The 21448-nt window shown below is 46.4% G+C and overlaps 1 long non-coding RNA gene across 1 annotated transcript in view; it reads left to right on the top strand.

Annotated features, from left to right (window-relative positions):
* The window catches only part of LOC146866169 (uncharacterized), a 35711-nt gene extending 18480 nt beyond the window's left edge, over positions 1–17231 (top strand). The window contains exon 2 of the long non-coding RNA XR_014970621.1: positions 16877–17231. This is a non-coding gene — a long non-coding RNA (uncharacterized LOC146866169). The remainder of the gene's footprint in view (positions 1–16876) is intronic.
* The last annotated feature ends 4217 nt before the right edge of the window (positions 17232–21448 follow it).

Consider the following 21448-nt stretch of genomic DNA (forward strand, 5'->3'; position numbering starts at 1 on the left):
AACATTAAACAGACAGCAAAGGGGAAGTATCTATCATGTTATGGAGGGTGAAGGGTTTTTCCCAGCTCACCAAACGTCTTCTATACTGTCGTATAATATGTTTAGAGTGACGCATTGTTCCTAGGCGCTGAAAGGGACAGTTTTCAATTTGATAAGCACCAAAAAAAGAAAACCATGACAAAACCAATAGTTTGCATTTTCGTACAGATTTAAAGGGTGTTACAAGCACACGTAGGACAGGAACAATATGTCGGCAGCAGTTCAAGGTATCCTCTAACAAAGAAATGGTATTGCAAGGACAGCAGCACACACATATAAGCACACTTGCACACACAGTGACCCACACACCCGGATCTACCCACCTCTCCATTCAGAATCTACAGAACTAACATGGAAAAAGGGCAAGAGGTCACACAAGTACGACACTTTTCTGGGGCTACATGCCCAACCAAAAATGTTTTCAAATTTGTCAAATTCTGTAACTCATTGTAAATGACAATGTCTTTTATGTATGTATTTTGAAAACCTGCAAGCGGTGCATATACACGCACTTTGTACTTATAATCCTTGCTTACGAGAAGCAAGGCTGGAAGTAAAAAGCGCACAGTTACTGCCAGCCTTGCTTCTCGTAAGCAAGGATTAGAAGTACAAAGTGCGTTTACGCACCGCTTACAGGTTTTCAAAACACATATATAAAAGGCATTGTCATGTAAAATGCCAATAGCTCAAACTCCCGCAAATGCTTGATCTATTGCATTGTAAATGCTTGTATTTTTTTAACTGAACGATAAAATGTGTAAGAGGTCACAGACCTCCTCAGTAAGCCTGGTAGACACGGGAGGGGGGGTTCGCAGACTACAGGTTAAGAATCACTGGCATAAATTATTCTAACCCCAGGAAGGACCCCAAATTGGAAGCTGGAGATTTCTGGCGTCTGTCTTTCTGACCCAGTTGTTATCATGTCATGGAAGCTTTGATTCTGAGGTTAAGGGCTTAACTGTAATGAAAGCCACTGTTTGTGAGGCTCCTTCATAACAGGCCTGGTGGAATATGGTTGATATGGCATGGTTTGAGACAGCAGAGGGAAAACGCCCTTTTCTGTCATATCTGAGAAAGTCGTAATGAACATACATCTCCTAAAATGGTCTGTGTGAATCTTGTGCCGTAAACTCTTTGCCTGGAAACTGGGGTTTATCTTTCTGATGATCCTGAATGACTTTTCATTCCTGACTAAAATAGTGGCAATGACTCTTTCGGTTCTGCTATGGGCCCCAGGTCCTGGTAAATAGGAGGGACATATGAGATATCGTTAAATTTCTTTCGTGACCCCCCCACTTGACTTTGACTTTTCTGTCATAATCCTTGCATGTGCTATAAAATCACCATTTCAGAGTCTGATTTTCACAGCCTTCCATCTTTTCTGTGCCTTCAAATTAATCTGGCTTCTAGTGATTTAAAAAAAAAAAATGATCGTCAAATCAGGCCTGCTTCAGCTTTTCTCTGAATTTGTTTGCCTTCATTGCCTTAGAGAGCATATGGTCCTTGAGATGTGTTCTGCACAGTAAAATCCTATTTTTCAACAGGCTGGGTATCCAAACGAACTGGTGAAAGGATAGATTGGTCTTTTCGTCATCCCAACTTTATAGCGGTGTCCTCTATTTCTTCGATACATGCCCCAGTTCTCCTTTTCATTCTTCTACCTGTATATTCAGATGTCCTTAAGATACAAGATGAACAACCTCTAGTGCTCGAGGTGCCATTCAAAGGTTCTCTTGAAATTGTAAAGTTCTCAGGTGTGCCACATTTGGTCTCAAGCGTGGGAAGGCATCTGTGAGGATGCACGGTTGATTCTCATCGGATATTGCTATTTACACGCTACTCAGTGGCTTAAGGACCTCTACTGAATGCACTTCTGTGCAGCTTGTTAAGCTATTTGGGGGTAGTGCTTATGGACTTAAATAGGGCATTCGGCTGTTCTATGTACCATCTGTATTGACTGAGTTCCAGTAATAGACTTCACTTCCTTGTTAAGTGTATAGGCTCTTAACAAAGGGCTTTAAGGAGCTATCTGGTTGCAAACCCAACTTATGTTGGGATACAGTCATGAGCCTAACTCTCATGTCTCCCGTGTGGTGGCTCATTCTCATTCTCCAAACTTGCTGCCTCTTGTTCCCATTTTCATGAAGCTCTCCTACCTAAAATAGGGTACAGGGCTGTTAGCGTTTGTTGGAACGGTTAGGCTGTTGAGGATGCCCCTCATTGGCTGCAGATAGCTCTTTGTAGCCCAACTAGCCACGCTTCCTTGGACAATCTCATTGGCTTACCCACTGTGCAACCATTTGGATGTCGGGCACTAGCAAATGCAGAAAGATGTAGTATGTCAGAGAGCCAAAAATCGCTTATAGATGTTTTCCAGTTGTGGATTCTTGATAGGTCCAGGAAACATAGCCAGGAGTGTGTTAAAAACCTCTTGCACCCTCAGGCGTTTTCCTGCTTTTAAAAAAAATCTATTTTGCTTAAATCTTGTCTATAAACAGCTTTAGCTGTTTTGTTCACCCGACCTGTTCCCAACACATTTTGGGTGAGCCCCTTGCTTATATTTGGATGACATTCTTGTCTGTCCCACTTCCTTGCTCCCGATTCAATGGCTTTCCTTGTGATTATTGTATTTATCCCTCCCAGAAGTATTTTTTTCTCACATTGTGCTGATTGGCTGAGTTATTTTCTTCTTTTTTTTTTTTTTTTTTTTTATTTTCTTTTAATTTCAGCACTCCATAAGAGTACTTGGTATCTTGGCTCTCTCCTTTGCGTGCTGCTTCACTCATCACATTCTACCTTAATCACCCAAATTTGTGTCACGTTCCCTTTCCCTCCCTCTTTGTATTGCATTGTTTGAAATCTATACCCCCTGCCCATCCCTATCCTTCCTAGTGTGTCTTTTAAAAAAAAAAGTGTGTATTGTGTGTGTGTGTGTGCACATTTTCTTTTAACAAAACCTACAGACCTCTTTCGGGACATTCAGAAAGCTGAAGTTGGAGTGGATTCCGCCCATTGCATACCATTGGTTTTGTGGTTTGTAACTCACAATTTGTTGCTTTTTATTTGCTTGCTTTAGGCTGTCCAGCATGAGTTTGTTCCTCCCGTTGCCCAAACGATGTTTACTGTATTCTTCCACAAACTCACTTTCTATAAACAGGCCTTTTAAATATTGTTCTTTTCACATTTGGTGTGCGTTTAAAGACACAGATCAAATGTCAGGTTCTTTCTCCAACAAGCTTGATGTTTACTTTTCTTACACTCACTTCAAAGTGAGAGAATGTATGTGACCATCCTGCTGAGTACCCATGTTTTAAGAGGAGAGTGTGTAGGATTTTTTTTTTTCAAGCACAACAAAACCAGCATTGAAAATGCAATAGGTCTCGCCTTTGATTAAGCTGTTTGCTTTGCTTATGGTATTGTATAGCAAAGCAAATGGCTTTAACTTAATGAAAGGCTAGACTTATTGCATTTTTAATGCTTGTTTTAATTGAGATGGGTCCTCAGGCTAATGGAAGAGATATTCCCTGACACGCCAAGACTGCTACTCCCCACTCTTCCAGTAGGAGAGCGAGTCTCTCCCTTTTTAAAAGGACATTTAAATTGAAAGCCACAGAACGAGAGATGGGTGTAATTACACGACAAACCCTTTAACTTGTCATCTTGTAAATCTAAAAAGGCTGTCAATTACCGTAGGAAAGAAATCTGAAATCCCCGTGATTGACAGCAAGCACTTTTTATGTAAAAGAGAAAAAAAAACCCTGTCATAATGTGGCCAAGAACGCATTTAAAAAAGAATGTTTTACATAGGCGAGCAAAGAACCAATAATTACCCTTCCAGAAGACAGCCACGTCAGACTAAGTACCTTCCCCACACTTATGGCTTTTTAAGTTGCTCTGAAACTTCGGGTAACTTTTTATTAAAAGACTCCTTGTGAATGTATAGGCTCTTTAATCACCTAATAGAACAGCATTTTCATTTAAGATAATGTAATCATTTAGCAAATAGGAGATTTAGCTATTGCTTCCCCTCTTCCAAACAGTAAACTTTGAGCTTGTCTCTTGTGTGAATTAAGCAAAATGACACCCAGGTGAGCAATATCTGTCTGCTCTCTCCGCCGGTGCTCCCTCTCGGGCATAATATTCATTATTCCTCCCACTTGGTGAATTATTCCCGGAACCCTCCAGGAAAAACTTTGTGCCGATTAGGGAGCGTGTCGCAAAATGCGCGCACGTCTCCTTGGCAATAAATCTACGGCGGCACCTATCTGATGCAAAGAAACTTCGTGCGGATGGGGAAGCGAGTCGCGAAAGGTGCACACATCTCCTTGGCAGTAAATCTGCGGGGGCACCTATCTGATGTCGCGTGTAATCCCACACCGCGCGTGCACATCTTCTGTCTGTCCGCGTGCAGGCTTTGGAATCCGTATTGATTCCAAAAGGCCCTCGCATGACGAGAGCAGCGCATGCGCGCTGCTAACGCCAGGCGAGACCTAAAAAATTAACTGTGCTGATGTTTTAGAATACATCCAAATAAGTATAAATGAAATATTTTTTTTGTAATCCTGAAGTGTGGTGGAAACAAGTATTTGAATATGATCAAAACACATCAATAAGCTAGGGGATGGCATTTGCACACATTATCGTTTGTGTGCCGTAAAACTGTATTTCCAATACAATCTACTTCACTCTACGCCCCTCCAAACCACTTATCCCACTCCACCTCACTCAACCCTCTCCAATCGATCCCACTCCATGCCAATGTACCCCAATCTACTCCACTTCGCTATCATCTATCCCAATCTACTGCACTCCAATCTACCCCACCCCAATCTACCACTCTTCAGTCTGCTTCACTTCACCCCAATCAACTCCACCCCAATCTTCTCCACTCATCCCAATCTACTGCACGCTGCTGAAATCTACCGTACTCTGTGCCAGTCTACCCAACTCCAATCCAACCTACTCCAATCTACAGATTCCGCTCTACCACAATCCAATTTACCCCCACTCTATTCCAATTTACCCTACTCCACTACAATCTATCCAATTCCTCGTCACTGTAATCTACCTCACTTCAGTCCAATCTACACCAACCCACCACAATCTACTGCACTCCACCCCACTTTACTTCACCACACTTCAATCTAACTAAATCTACCTAGCTCCAATCTAAACCACTCCAATCCAGCCCACCCTACACCACCCCAATCTCCTCCACTCCAATTTCCTCCAATCTACCCCACTTAACCCCACTCCACTCTACCCCAGTCCAAAGTACCCCACTTCAATCAGTATCCTTCTACAATCTATCCCTCTCCAATCTACCCTAATCCACCCAATCTACCCCACTCCACTTTATTCCTCCCCTCTCCACTCCAATCTACCCACTTTACTATACCCCAATATATACCACTCCACTCTACAGAACCTACCCCACCCAACTCCACACTACCCCAGTTTAGTCTACCCCACTCCAATCTACCCATCCCAATCAACCACACTCAACTCTACCCCAATCTCGCCACTTCACTCTAATCCAACCCAGCCCTTTTAGCCCACTCCAATCTACCCCACTCTAACCTACTTCAGCCCACCCTACCCCACTGCAGCCTACCCCATCCCACGGTACCCGATCCAATCATCCCTCTTCAGTCTACCCCATTCCACCCTACTAATTCACCGAATCTACCCCACTCCACCCTAATCCACTCAACTCCACTCTACCCCACTCTTGACCAATTTCTAACTCCAATCTCCACTCCTACACTCTACACCACTCTGATCCACTCTACCTCAATCTACCACACTCTATTCTACTCTACCCCACTCCACTTCACACTACCACATGCCACCCAAATCTTCCCCATGCCAGTCTAGTCTAACCCACTCTACTCTACCACATTCAGTCTGCCCCACTCAAATCTACCCCACCCTAACCCAATCTACTCCACCCTGATCCAGTCTATCCAACTGAAACTCAATCCTCATCCACTCTATTCAAATCTACCCCACTCCAATCTATTTCACTCCAACCTACCCCACCTCACTCCTGTCTGCCCTACCATAATCCACTCAAATGACTCCTCTCCACTCCACTCTAACCCACCCCAATCCACTGCACTCCCCGCTTCCCCAGTCCGCGCCACTCTCCCCCACTTTACCCCACTCCAATCTACCCCACTCTACGTCACACCAGTCTACCCCACTGCACGCCACTAACCTTTAGCCGTGCTGAACAGCAGCCACACTGGTGTACAGCATGGCTAAAACACATTGCAATTGCAATAGCTCTTGCATAGGCAATATCTATTGGCTTTGCCAGTGCTTTTTATTTTTAAATCTGCTTAAAGATGGGTGAAATACACTGCAGAATTGAAGAAAGGCAAGATGAAGGCAAATGAGAGGGTTAGCAAGAAGACCTTAAATCAAGATTTACATGCTAGAAATATTAATTAGTGCCAAGACTATGAGGTTTCAAGCATAGCCAGGAGAGGACTGTGGGATGGGGAGAGATCCAGGAAGTGGCATGCTCTGGTGACCGCCCAGAGAGCCAAGGCTCCACGGTAGGTGTGACAGAGCAGAGTCTCAGTGAGGATTTGGCAGCCTGAGCGGCAAAGGAGTTTGCAACTGTGAGGTCAAGGATGGTAGCGAAAGAGGGGGTGAAGAATCCAGGCCCTGCAGCCAGCATAAGAGAAAGACCCAGGCTCTGCATTATGGAGACACAGCAGAAAGCTAGACCGTTTAGCAACCACAATGAGTTGTGATGCTCCAGAGAGACCAAGAAAACGGGAGAAATAGAACAATACAGAGGCTCAGCAAGAATTAGAGAGGAGAGACACACAGAGGCCTGACTCTAAAGCCAGAGTCGCAGCACAGCTGCTAATTTAGGCCTGGCTCTGCAACCAGAGCCAGCGAGGAGAGACCCAAAGATGCCAGCGTATGAAACCAGAGTCATGGCGCAGATGCTGAGTCAGGCTGACTCTGAGGTAGGGGTGGGCGGAATTTGCGTAGTCACGCTTTGCAAAGCTCCCTGCGAAATGGTAAAAATATCTCTGCGAACACGCGGAATTGTTTGTTCGCGATGCTTTTTCCTGTTCGCGAACGCTGTTTGCGTGCTCGTGGGGAAATATCTTGTGAACACTCATTTTGAAAGCGCGAACAAGCAAATAATTCTGCAAAGTCGCGGATTGCGGAATTTTTGGCAATTTCGTGTTCTCCGCGGAACGCAGTATTACCCAAATTCCGCGAGCGGAACGGAATTTACCGCCCTGACCTACTCTGAGGCACAAAGAGAGACTGCACAAGAGTGGTGTGAAAGGGAGAAAGGAAGTAATTGAGACGCTCAGATGACTTTCTACTTTGCAGTCCACAGTAATGTTTGATGCACAGTTTGATTGAAAGGGTTAAACTACTGGTGTGTGTATATATTTTGCATACCGCACCTGCGCCCACTCTTCATGATCGCCTTTTGTAGGCAGCCCGGCGGTTTTATCTGTGCCCAGCCCCACTCCTAAAAATCAGGCCTAGAGACACCACTGCAGCCCAGTAGACACTCTGGAAGTGCGATCAAAGTGTTCACCCTTGCAGCAGAGCTTGACCCTTCGTGGATGCATTGCTCCGATCAGTGGTGATGCTCTATATGTGTGGTGATGGTGCAAGAACAAAAGTAACAAATGATGGGTGGAATGCTGAACAATGCAAACCTCCCCCCCCCCCCCACCCCCCCGCCCCGTCACAAAGATGAGTGTTTAATCCATCGTTCTTTTCCTCAACACGCCACCCCAGTTTGGACCTAGCCATATGCAAATCAGTCTTGACCCTGTTCCTCATGGGAACAGTCCAGCCCAAACTGCCAAACCAGGACCTGGACCGAAGCAAGCATCCTCAAGCCACACGTGCCCTCAGGTGACCCCCGTCACTAATACCAAGTCGCCCCAGGAGAAGTTCATCTTTTGAATTTATTTCTGAGATTTAAAAACCTAGGTACATCCTGACTGTACTCTGTAAAGGGAGTGGGGTTAATTGCATTCCCTTGAGTTGTTTATGGGGGGGCGACAGGCACTCTGCAAGTTGGGGAGGGCGGGCAGTTCTGGGTCCGCGATGCAGGGAAGCAGGGAGGGGGCTTTGTTTCAGTGGCATGCGTTGGGGGGTGTTGGGTAAGTTGGGGGGGAAGGGGAGAGGGGGGGGGGCGGTGGAAAGGAATGATATCATCATCCGAGTTGACAGTAGGGGGTGTTCTGTTCAGTTGACAGCAGAAGATAAACTTGGTTTGCATGAGATTGGGGATGTCCACTAGGCACGCAGTTCACTTGTAGTATAGAATTCAGCAGACATGTGCCCCTGATGGGGGCAGCCCTGTTACGACTTGACATATGGCAGAGAGGAAAGGACTTAGACTAGTCACGTGGAACGTCAACGGGTTGGAGGACAAGATTAAAAGGGGGGTGGTACTGCAGTACGTTCACCGTCAGGAATTAGACGTGGTACTCCTACAGGAGACTCGTTTGCATGGCAATTCATGTAAGGCCCTGAATAGGCGAGGTTATCGCATGGTGGCGCACTCGGGCTTCACATCTAGCTCTAGAGGGGTAGGCATACTCCTGAGGAAGAATTGTCCCTAAATCCACCACAAGACCTGGACGGATCAGTTAGGGAGATTTACAGCATGCACTGGCAGTTGGGAGGGTAGTATCATCAACCTAGTCTCCGTTTATGCTCCACAGGGTATGCAGCGAACGACATTGTCTGATGTGGCGGAGCTGCTCCTTGAACTCCCATTGGAAATACTGGTGGTAGGGGGCGACTTTAATTTGACGATGGATGGTTCGACAGACCGATTTCCCCCCTAGAATTGATCCGGCACGTGGTTCCCAGTTGCGTGACTTTGCTGAGGCCTTGGGGTTGGTGGATCTCTGGAGGTGGACACATGTACGGGATACGCACTTTACATTTCAATCGGGGGTCCACGGGAGTCAGTCACGACTGGATTACCTATTCACACACGCGCATCATGCCCAGGACTTCTCAGGTACGCGGTGCCTGGCTCGGGGCATCTCGGACCACTCCCCAGTGGGCACGGTCCTGGGGGGGTGGCGCCAGCAGCAACGCGTCCCCATTCGGATACCACCATGGGCATTTAAGGTCCCCAACATCAGGGAGACTTTACGGGCGGATACGGCACACTATTTCGCTGAAAATACTGGGTCGGTCACATCGGTGGTAACATTATGGGGAGCTTTTGGAGTCGTCATCAAGGGGAGGGCCCTGACGGTCATGGCCGGCCACAAGACTGAGCGCCGTCGAAGGGCACAGGAGATGGAGGCCGAAATACTACGGCTTGAAGAGGCGAACTCCCTAGAATCTGGGGAGGACACTCCACACTTGTTGGACATTATTAGACAGGACTATAGGCGGCTCCTACAGGAAGAAGCAAATAGGAGACTGTTGGCCAGCAGACATAGAATCTATGAGCAGGGGGAGCGAACCGGGAAATTGTTGGCTTGGCTGGAACGCAGGGAGCAGGCTTCGCGATGGGTGCGAGTGCTTAAGGGGGCCGGCGATACCCGCGTTACGGATCCGAGTGAGATTGCCGAAACATTTGCCCGACATTACACATCGGTCTATGCTGCACCTGCGACCTCCCAGGCGGCTTGGGCGGCCGATCTCCTGGCCACCATCGAGGTTAGGGGTCTGTCAGAACAGGATACTGAGACACTCGAGGCGGAATTGTCCGTGGAGGAGGTCCATAAGACCATATTAGAGGTCCGGTCCGGAAAGGCAGCTGGCCCGAACGGCATCCCGGTGGAGATGATCAAGTCTTCGGCCTCTGTTGGCACCCCACCTGCTCGGCCTCTATAATGAGAGCCGTGAACTCGCCCTGCTGCCTGAAGTGATCCGCGAGGCCGCTATTGTGGTCATTCACAAACCCGGTAAACCCGCCGATGAGTGTCAGTCATACAGGCCTATTTCGTTAATTGCCGTTGAGGCAAAGATTTTAGCCAAGCTACTCGCGAACCGACTGCTCCCTTTTCTTCCCGACTTGATCCATCCGGACCAGTCGGGATTTATGCCTGGGTGGAATACGGCGCGCAATCTCCGTCGGGTTAACGCGGTGATTGGGCGGGCTCATACCCTCGAGTAGGAGGCCATACTACTCGCGCTTGATGCGCGCATGGCATTCGACACTGTGGCGTGGGAATACCTATTTGCGGTCCTGGATAGAATGGGATTCGGCCCGAAGTTCAAGAGTTGGATTCGACTACTGTACTCACAACCTAGGGCGCACGTCCTGGTGAACAATTACCGTTCCTCCTCCTTCCCGCTCGGGCGGGGCACCAGGCAGGGGTGTCCGCTGTCGCCCCTGCTATTTGCTATGGTCCTGGAGCCATTGGCAGTTTGGATAAGGGGGGACCCTGAGATAAGAGGCATGAAGTGGACGGCGGAACACGAAGACCGTGTGTCGTTGTATGCCGATGACATCTTACTGTACCTCGCCCCCCCCCCCCCCCCCCGCTCGCTTCGGCGGGTTCTCCACATCTTCCATATTTTCGGGGCACATTCGGGGTACCAAATAAACTGGTCAGAGTCCCAGATGTACCCCCTCTGGGGTGAGCCTCCCCTGAGTCCCCGAGGATACGCCATCCCGGTGGCCAGCCAGGGCTTCCTCTACTTGGGTATATTTATCACCAAGGACGTGGCGTTGTTCTTTGACAGGGGGTACTGCGGCGGTTCAGTGCGGATGTGGCACATTGGAAGACCCTCCCGCTCACATTATTGGGAAAGGCGTACCTATACAATATGCTCGCGTTGCCCCGCTTCTTGTATGCGTTACAGAATACGCCAAATCCGGTTCCCAACTCGTATTTTTCACAGATCGAACGCGTGGTTCGAGACTTGCTATGGGATAGCGGCTCGCCCCGTATTGCCATGGCTAAATTAACTATGGGATGGTACGATGGGGGAATTGGTCTGCCGGATCTGCGCCGGTATTACCAGGCCTCGCAATTGACGGCCATAAATAGCTGGGTGTTTGGGAGGCATGATGACCCGAGCTTCCGTACAGACCACTGGCTGTTAGGAAAAGGGGGGTATAATAGGGCCCTTTACACCAATCACAAGAAGCTGGAATTGACAGGCCCAACGGCGCGGACGGTTGAGGTATGGCACTGGGTACAGAATCAGATGGGATGGAAGGGTCGCCTTACGAAGGCGACCCCACTGTGGGAACCAGACATACTGGGGAGGCTCAGTACCTATGCAGGATTTAACAAATGGGAATTAATTGGAATCTCTAGGGTGAGTGATATGTGGGTAAAAGGGAGACAGGCGACTTTCCCAGAGCTTCAGGCCAAGTACCAATTGGCCCCAACGGAGAGATTCCGATACCTCCAGATCAGCCATGCCATAGATGCTGCTCGACCTAAGGGCGCACCTCTCCCAGACTCCTCTCCCCTGGAGGACAGGCTCATGCTAGACCCAATGATCTGCAAGGCCATATCACTCACATACAGGAAACTGACTAATAACCGAGGTGACCCGATGATCTAGCTCAGAGTGGCCTGGGAAGCTGATCTCGGAGACCTGCCCGACGAGGACTGGCGTGAGGCATTGGCCTCGCCTAGAGAAGTGGCGATCCCGATGCGTCTTAGGGTGGTACAGCTTAAAGTCCTGCATAGGGTATATTTTGACGCCATATTGTTGCATAAACTGCAGAGGCGTCCAGACCCGCTATGCCTCAGACGGTGTGCGCAGCTCCGAACATTCTTCCACATCCTATGGGACTGCCCCAAAATACAGGAATTCTGGGTTAAGGTCACCAGACAAATGGCTAGGGTGTGTGGGAAGACAATACGGCCAACACCTGCTTTGTGTCTGCTTAACATCTGGGTAGACCCGGACCTTACGCGAACTGAGCAAGAGTGGGCCTCAGGGGGCTGGGGTTTAGCCAAAATAAATGTGGCGCAGCGGTGGGGAGTAGGCTCCACGCCGAAACTGGGGGATTGGGCTAAGGATATGGATCATGCTATGCTGGCTGCAAAAAACGGTATTTCGAGAGAGGGGTTGCCCGCGGTAGTGGGATCACAAGTGGGGAAACTGGAATAAATATAGAGGGAACATCTGTATCTCCCCGGTGATTGAACTCAGGAAAGAGAGACACCTACCACTGGGAAGGGCAACACAGGAACAATAAACATAGATGATAGAGCGAAGGTAATATCTGAGGGGGGATACAAGTTCAAAATACATAGTGGGATGGGCTCCGTGGGACGATGGACGGTGAGGTCTCCTAACCCAGGGGAAGGTCATGTTACTAGGATCAATGGGGGCTGTCTGCGGCTTGGGAGGTCGGTGAGGTATTGATGTATGATATGAGAAGGGGGACTAAAAGACCGATAAGGGGTAATGAGTTGGACATCTTCATACTGTCATTGCAACTGTCTTCACTGCTGTCTTGTTTCATAATAAAAAGTGATTTTAAAAAAAGAAAACCTAGGCACAGTCATCTACAAGCACTCATCAGCCAAAGAGCAGATGGAGCATGAATGTTTAATGGGAGCTTTGCTATGCATTGGGAGCTAGACCTGTGGAAAGGGTCTTGTGGAAGGTATGTTGTACACATTAAAATGTTTCCTTTCTCAATCGTCTAGCTCTTCTCTCTTCCCTCAACCCTTTACTGGAGATCCACTATTAACAAAAGAGGAATAGTTTGGTGTTTGAGATTTGTAGAGAGCTTCTTGTCACCCGTGAGGGTATCCAGGCGTTGCTTTGCAGCATTTATCTGAATTTGAAATGGACTTCGTTTTGATATGTGCCTAAGAATGTCACAAATAGTTTTTTTTTGTGAAAATTTAATTAGATGTGGTGATGTGCATCAATGTATACACTACTACACCGCTTGTCATGAAGCGTGTTGTCTTTGAAGTTAGTGGTTGGGGCTGTTGCTACACAAAAGGTCTCGGGTATGGGGGAAGACTCATGGTGCGTTCATTATACCGCTTACTATCATGCCTGTTTGCTGGAGTGGGAAGTGGCTCATGCTAGTTTCCCACTCTCCTACATCAGGTCTGCTCTGAAAGCCACCATACCTCCCCGAACTGTATCCTGCCAAGAGGGAACTATGACTATCTAATCTTCTGGTGCAGCACAGTGCTTCAAACTGGATTTGGCTTTGAATGCCGGGAGATGCAGTTTTCCCACACTTTAAAGGGTTCTTCTTCTAGGGACTATCGTTAAGCTGGGATGTGACTAATAGTTAAGATTTCGTTTGATCTCTTTTCCTGTAGGGGTCCAGTGTGTTCATGGCTCTTTGGCCCAGGGCAGTTGCGTCTGCTGGTCAGACATCTTCAGTTTTGGCCCCTTTTCACTTAGAACTATGTAAATGGCAATTATGTGCCTTTTATATGTGAAGGACCGCCTTCAGTGGTGTCTGAATACTGTAAACCTCGACTGCAGAAATTCTCCCTCGACTTGCGATTGTCATCACAGATAGGTTTGGAAGCATCTCTTGGGTCCATTTCAGCTTAATAGACTACAGAATTAAATCCTGTCTGCTCCTCAAATTGGAAAAAGCTGACTGCAGTTTGCAAAGCTGATCTGTGGTTTTCCCTTTGATTTGATCTAGCGCCGTGATATGCCTCTGGATGAATGTTGTGCTCTATAAGTACTATAAATAACATTTGAGATCAAGCAGTCTCCAGCTGCACTGTAGCAAAAACCAACATAAACAGCCAGGAACAGGCTCTGCTTCTGGAGTACTATTAGCTGTCTTCATCTGCAGGTGGGTGGAAGAACATGTTTTAGCCCTATCGGCATCCCATAGTCTGTGTTTTCTTAATCTCAGAGTAGATCACATGAACAGAGTTTTTCCTTCCACTGATTTCAGCTTGGCTCTTCCAGCTTTTCTAGAGGTTTGCAGAAGGTTCAGAACTCCAGTGGCGGATCACTTCGCCAGCTCCCCAAGTGCTCTTCTTCCATGTTATCTCTCTCGGATTCCAGAGATGGGAACATCCAAGTCTTTTGTTCGCTTATTGATCAGTTGACTACCATTTTAATTCCTTTACTTCACGGTGTTCAGGCAAATCTCTAGATCCCTATGCTTGCAAGCCTACATGGGTTCCTCAATTTCTCCAGGGTGATCATCTGGGTTTGTCAGAATACACCCTCCAGTTTATTGGGTGGCAATAAAAGTGGTAAACTCTTGGGGCTCAGGAACGGGTAGCCTTTCTGATATGGAGTTATTGGGTAACCGGCTTCTTAAGGGTTTCTATCTTCATTGGCCACCTCTATGACACCTGTCATTCTCAAAGTGCTTCTTCCATCTTTTGAGCTTTTGGAACACATTTCTTTAAAATGTCTATCAAAGTTTCCTTTCTAGTGGCTGTTACCACTGATCGTAGGTTAGGACAGTTGGTATTGAAGTCTATTAGGGCTACTTACCCTTGCAGTCTAGTGCTTCAAGTGGGTCCAGGTTTTTATCCCAAGGTGTCTTCTTTCCGCGACGACCAACAGATTGTTCTTTCTTTCATTTCCCCTCCTTGGTGAGGGAGAAGCATGGCATCTTTTGGAAGTACCCTGAGCAATAAAAATGTCTTTTAAACAAGGTTTTAACCAACTACTTCTCTCACTTGATGGATTAAATTTATCTCCCTGGCATATGAATCACAAGTAGTGTCCTTACCAAATCAGTTGAGGGGCACTCCACTTGTGGAATGGTGGCCTCTTGGTCAAAGGCAGGAGGTGCCTCTCTTCAGCACATTTGTTGTCTAGTGACCTGTGCAGTTCTGTCAACTTGAGCTAAACACTACTGATTATATGTAATGAACCAGAAGTCTTTGAATTTGGGGCTAAAGTTTTAAAGGTCTGCTCAGGTAATGCTACATTCTTTTTAGTAAAGAAGATGTGTTTGGATTTGGTGTTTTATTTAAGGTTGCAAAGTTGTATGCTTTAGTATATCGTCAATCAACTAAGCACTTGGGTGAAATAGGACTGCGGAGGTAATGTCCTATACGCTTATCAGTAATCTAATGTATCCTTCCTTGTCCCAGTACTTACTAACTCGCCATCCTTCCCGTTCTCCCACTCAGTTCCCTTTGCTTTTGGATTATAACATTTGAAGCGATCTCTCCCAAAGTTGTGACTCCAGGTGATGGGAAAGAGGAGGTTAAGAGAGTAATCTTGAGGGTGGAAATTGTTTGCTAGTCACATGGTGTCTGCGGAAGATTTAACTACTTCATTCAAGTATGTACTGGGACGAGACAACATAGTGGGAGTATTGAAGTTTAGCGGTAAGTAATCTTGACATTACTGATTTCACGTTTTAGGAAGAATCTCTGCTATGAAACAGAACCCTAGATCACTTTCTCAAAAACAGAGTAAGACCTCACCCTTGGATCATCAGATGTGTCCTGAGTTGTAAAAGCAGTGTTTGATTTGTAACATTTTGAAAGTCGTTTTGGGAAATTGTTTGTGGTTCGATACCCCAGTTTTGTTTCGTGGATTTATTGTGGAGTAATGTTTTTATGATGTGTACTTTAAGAATGGACCTGCTTCCACAATACATTTTAAAATTGAAACATTATAACCATTAATCGCCTTGTTTAAAGATTTCTATGGCACTCTTTCACCCATCTATGAGGATTTAAGGGCACTCCCGGGCTGAATACAGTTAAATATTGGAAGAATTGAGAACTATTTTTCATCTATACCTCCCTTCAATTTGAAGAAAAAAATAATTCAGTCCACTAAATCTTCAATAAAACTAGATAGTCTTTCCCTTTCCAAACACTTGACCAAGCAAGAAAGTGCTGCAGCAAGTTCTTTAGGGCGGAATCCAGTTAAATGGCAGAAACACGAAGAGCCGATAGTGCAGATTTTTGTTGGCAAATGCAGAGTACGAGATGAAAACTGGAGAGTTTAGGAGGAGTCCCACTAAAGGAATCTTGGGTTTTCTTAGAAATAAGTTGCATGATTAAGACAGATAGTATAACTAAATAATGATTGGAAATTGTGTAATTGTGGAAGGCTCAAACTGCTGTTTGAGAGATTTCATTGCATTTATGCTTCTATGACAGGGCTGAAATAAATATTAAGCACAGGGTCAAGTATTTGCATTCTATAAACCAGTGGTCAAATGAAAAAAGCGTTAATAGACAATAGGAAACCAGCATTTGCAATGCAATAGGTCTCACATTTACGAGAGTTTGAGCTGTTGGCATTGTAAATGACAATGCCTTTTATTTATCTGTTTTAAAAACAGCACATACATAAAAGGCATTGACATTTACAGTGCCAATAGTTTAAACTCCTGCAAATGCAAGACCTATTGCATTGCAAATATCGCACCCGTGCTATAAAAATAAAAAGCGTGCTATAAAAATAAAAAGCGTTAGGAGAGAGCTTGTCCTGACAGCAAGCAGGACAAAGCTATTTGAGAAAATAGTGCTCGTAGGCTGTAATTAAAGCCTACCGAGTAGCAACACACGTAACAAAGAGTGTCGCCATGAGAGGTTACAAAATGAGACAAGGCGGTACTAAGGAGGGACTACTAAGCCTATTGACCAATGAACAGCCACAGTGTACAATGATACAAGCCTATGAAAAATATGGGCGGTGAGTGGGTGGAGATTTAAATCCCTACCAGAATACAGCATACCTTGCAGAGCAGCGCATGCGCTGCCAGGCTCGACCTAAAAATGAAAATCTAACAATGTGAACCGAAGTAGAGGCATGTTTTCAGCATATGTTGTTGTCCAGTCATCATACTTGTTGAATATGTTAAGCATTGCAAGTCCTTTAACAAAGGGACGTATTCTTAATGTATTGTTTCTTTTCCTCCTAGTGTAAACTACATGTATTCCAGTGGAGTATCCAGTTGTAATCACTAGTACAGGATGAAATGCTGAAACCTCTCTTGTCCCCTTGAAGACCACATGTCAAAAGGCGGCAGCAAAAGTGTGGTTTAAACAGATGTTCGACTCGCCACGGATGTACTGCTACTGCCCATCCTCACTCATCACCAAAAATGCTGTACTACTGCTCGAGTGTTGCAAAGAAGCGAACAACGTTAATACTGTCTGCTTCAAAAAAATTCACACGCAATGTGCCTTACGTCCTATGTGATTAGGTCAGAAATGAAGTACTTGAGGCAGTACTGTCATTAGTATTTGTAATAAAGTAATTTGTATGTATGCTGATTCAGTTTTATGATGTGCATAGTTTATTTTCTTCGAATTTGCAATCATTTGGGGAAGTCTAATCTGAAATTTGGTGGATACTGTAAAGTGCCAGAAGACTTTCCAGAATTCAGTGTGGATTTTGAAGCTAAATACAAGATATCACTTGGAAATTCAGGTGTTAACCTATCCTTAAATACAGTTTATAAATTCCCCTTCAACTTTGTGTTCGGTTTTTATTGATAATCTACTGTAGAGGTTAGTCAAATATTCTGCAGCGTTCATACCTTTCTTGTAACCTGTGACTGACCATGAACTCATCATTATGTTTAAAATTGTATGTTGTCAAACAAAGACTGATTCAGTTTCGCCAGTTTTGGAGTTCCATGGACTTTCTTCAAATCTGTTGGAATTGAAATACTTTGTGCAGCTCTGTCAAAGACATATTTTCACTTTTGTGAACCACCCTCATTTCACAGGTCTTACATTGCACCATGGGATGCACATAAAGTTTGTGTAGCTATTCTAGGATTATGAGCAAGTAGAACATTGGTTTGCTTTACCACAACAGCTGGATGTGCATTTCATTAGTTCATTATGTAGGCCTTTTCCCCACTCACTGAGGTTAAAAATAGACGTAATGCAAAGCTACTTTATATACCAGTTTTATGAATGGGTATTCCTAAGAGGGTACGCCAAAGTATTTAAAAAAACTCCCATTGTTATTATTTGGGCTGCGAACGCTGTCCTACTCAAGACTTAAGTAAGCATACAAAATCTTATGAAGAATGAACTAGAGGTATAACTCTGTACACCCGTGGTCTTTAGAGAAAGTATGAGTGTACCTTTGCAGCTATTTGTAGTAAAGTGCACATAATTAAGGACAGTGCTTGTTTGTTAAAGACTTCATTGATTTTCGATTGCATGTATGTAGCTTCTAATGCAACATCGACCTGGTCCTTTAGATATTTGGACCTATGTGTCCTGCATAAAGTGTCTTGCACATAACTAGTTGAGACATACCTAGTGTGTCCAGGCGCATTCTACAGGTTGCCTTGGTAAAGACGAAACAAAAGGAGGATGCAGTGCATTAACCCCTCTCCAATAGTAAGTTGATGCAGCAGCTACTTCTGGTAGGGCAGTGTTGTAAATGTAATTTAATATCAACCACTGTGTGATTTTCTGTTTCATTTCAAGGTGAAAGCCAAAATTAATCTTTTGCCAATGCAACGCAGCTTGAACCGGACCCTGCGTTTAATTTTGGTGCTTGATCTGCAGTAGGGGAAACATTTTCAGTTTTGCACCATTAGAACAGGTATGCGCTGCATGTTCGCTATTCCTGTTCCACATTCAGACTTCCACATGACACGCCAGTGTGCCATGGGCAAATCCAACAATAACCAATCTGATCTGATCCCACGTGCCTAGAGACCAAGAAGCTGATAGGTATGTGCTTTACAAAAGCTGCCTAACAACTGTCCTGGTGACTGATTGCTATTCCACCTCAAACCCATGTTCCTAGTCAGTATTTTCCCAGAGAACCTATTGATGACATTTGGGCACCTCTACTCCACTATAGTTGTGAACTTGCGATTCATTATCCTTGAAGTTGTAACAATGACGAGTCAGACCATCACCACAAACAAGAGTTTTCAGCAGATTCCATCAGAAATCAATGGGTTCATACAGGATTCATCAAGACAGACCCGAGTGAGGTAGGGCTAAACCTGACCCCCTTTGCCTCGGGAAATGCAGCAGCTGGCAGCATTGCTTGGTGAAGCCCTGTGCTCTTTGAAAAGACTTTTAGAAGTTGAATATGTGGTGATTTTATGGGAGCAGCCTGTCCAAATCGTGGCAGCCTTCCCTTGAGGCTTATGTGGGAGGATACTGGGAAAGAAGGGGTATGCTGTACAGGGAGACCAGTGTGCATGTTTTGGGGCAGGATTCCTGAGCTGTGTCAAAGCAGGGTGGCCCATTGGGCGTACTGGCAGCAGCCTCTTGTGAGGCACGAAGAGAGCCATATTTCATGGGTGCCCCCTGCCACTTGCTTATGCTGTACATGGCGGCCTTTGGTGGAGCATGGGAGTGGCTCAGTGGGAGCCTGGATTGGCAGGAGGAAGCGCTGACACTGCCCTCGAGACTCCCTCACTAGCAGAAGCCCTCCCAGGTCTGAAAAGGAGGTGTTTGTGGCAAATGGCAGTGAGCGCACTCAAGCCCCTAGGGCTGTAGGAGGCGAGAGGGTGATACTGAACGGCCCCAAGGAAAGAGCTTTGTGCTGGAGAGACTGTTCCCCTATCAGTAAGCAACACATGCCATGCTTTGCAAGGAAAATCTGGTGATTAGGCCTGGGCAGTGAACTCTGCTCTGTTCCTGGAGTTTTCAGAGTTTTCTGCACTCCGTAGAGTGCAGAAACTGCGCTCTGTGTAACACAGTGGAGTTTTTTTCCCTGCTCGCCAACTGTCAGTTGGTGAGTGCCAGCTGCTGCTCGGGTACAATTTCTACCTGAGCGGCAGGAAGATCAGTGCGAACAGCAGTTTGCGCCGCACTCCGCCTCTTGCGGAACTCCACAGTTTTTTTTTGTCACTTCGCAGAGTTCCGCATAGCGGAACTCCACCCAGGCCTACTGGTGATGCATCCCAAATTGGATCTGACCTGCGGGGAAGGTGTTCTTAGCCACACTTGCTGAGAAGGCGCAGGGGGCAGAAGGAATGAATCTAGGGCATACAAGCCTGTGTTCTGACCGGCCTTTTCTGCCCCAGCATTGCTTGTGTGATCCAGTTACTGAGAGTGCCGCCTTGCGGAGAGTGGAGTTGGATGTCGTCTCACCAAGGTGTTGGGCTGTTCGACTTATACCAGGTTTGGGAACTACCCGCAGCTGTCCCTTAACAGTATTCCCGAGATGGGATGGACCAGGTCTATGAGGGACCCCTTGGACGGCCACAGCTGGGCCCCAGCCATACCCCATTTTCTACTCAGGAGCCATAACTTGGAGGGGGGGGGGGGGAAGAGGCCCAGGGGCATGTGGCCACCTCAGATGATAAACTTGATTGCATATTAGAGACTATTAATGCCTCAAGGGAAATTCTTAAACTGAAAATTGACAAAGTAGTGATCGATTTTAAATAATTGAGAGACCATCGCTGCTGAGTATCAGACAAAGTGAAAAAGAATGACACTACTCTTAAAGATCTTTACAGCTGATGACTTATGACACAACAGAACACAGTGTAGCTTGGCTCATGACTGTATACAGGATTCACTGAGCTGTGTCTGTATTTGAACTTTGACCAATTTTGAGCTCTTTCCCAAGTTTACCGCCACAAGCTTTGGGACAGTTAGGGTTGATGAAAACAAATTTAGGATGATGTACATGGAGGTGACGCGCACTAGGAATACCTGTTTCAGCCGTGAGGGAAACGGCCAAGCTTTGCTCCAGCTCCTTACTTTCGCGCCGTGAGGGGAACGGCCAGCCCGCCCGTTGACCATCCGGTCTCGCCGTGAGGGGAACGGCTGTTACTGATTACTGACTACAAATCCCAGCAGGCTCTGGGTAGTGCAGGGCAATCGCGTCACAGCAGCGCCGGGGACAATAAATTACCAGCAGCCCTCCCGCAGCGCGGGACGCGCGCGGACGTCGCCGGACGAAGCCCGGACTAAGGGCGGACGGTCTGTGACAGTCCGGGACAGGAGGGGGCCATTACCCTTGACTGTATACCGTTTGCTGTTATTCTGCCCAATTGGTTGTGTGACCTGCCGTGTCGTAACTGCTATGAGTGAGGGGCAGTGAATGACATAGTGGTTTTGGTCGACGTGACCCTCTGTGCTGGGTAGCTTTATTTTGCCTTGGGTAATAGGTTGTTGATTATTGTCGTGCCATCCTGTTTTTGCATTATTGGTACTGGCACAGCTTGTTTTTCCAATGCCTAAAGCCAAACCAGCGGCTGCGTTGTCCACTATGGATAACTATTTGGTAAAGATGGTGGATAAAATCAATCAAGAAAGGAGGAAGTGAGGAGGAGCCTAGCGCGCAACCAAGATGGCCGCGTAGGTGCGAGGCTCCCGAGGACCTCCGTGACCTCCTACATAAATCCTGAAAATATCCTGTCCTAGATGAGGGGACTGTGTTGGTGAGCCCGAGCTGAGGTGTCACCCGTTTTCCGTTTCCAAATTGGACCTCGGACACCGGCGGGAGCACCGATTGAGGTTTGCGGCCTTCTCCACGCCGGCCCCCCGGATTG

This window comes from Triturus cristatus, chromosome 2_1, assembly GCF_964204655.1.
Source record: "Triturus cristatus chromosome 2_1, aTriCri1.1, whole genome shotgun sequence".
Taxonomy (NCBI): Eukaryota; Metazoa; Chordata; class Amphibia; order Caudata; family Salamandridae; genus Triturus; species Triturus cristatus.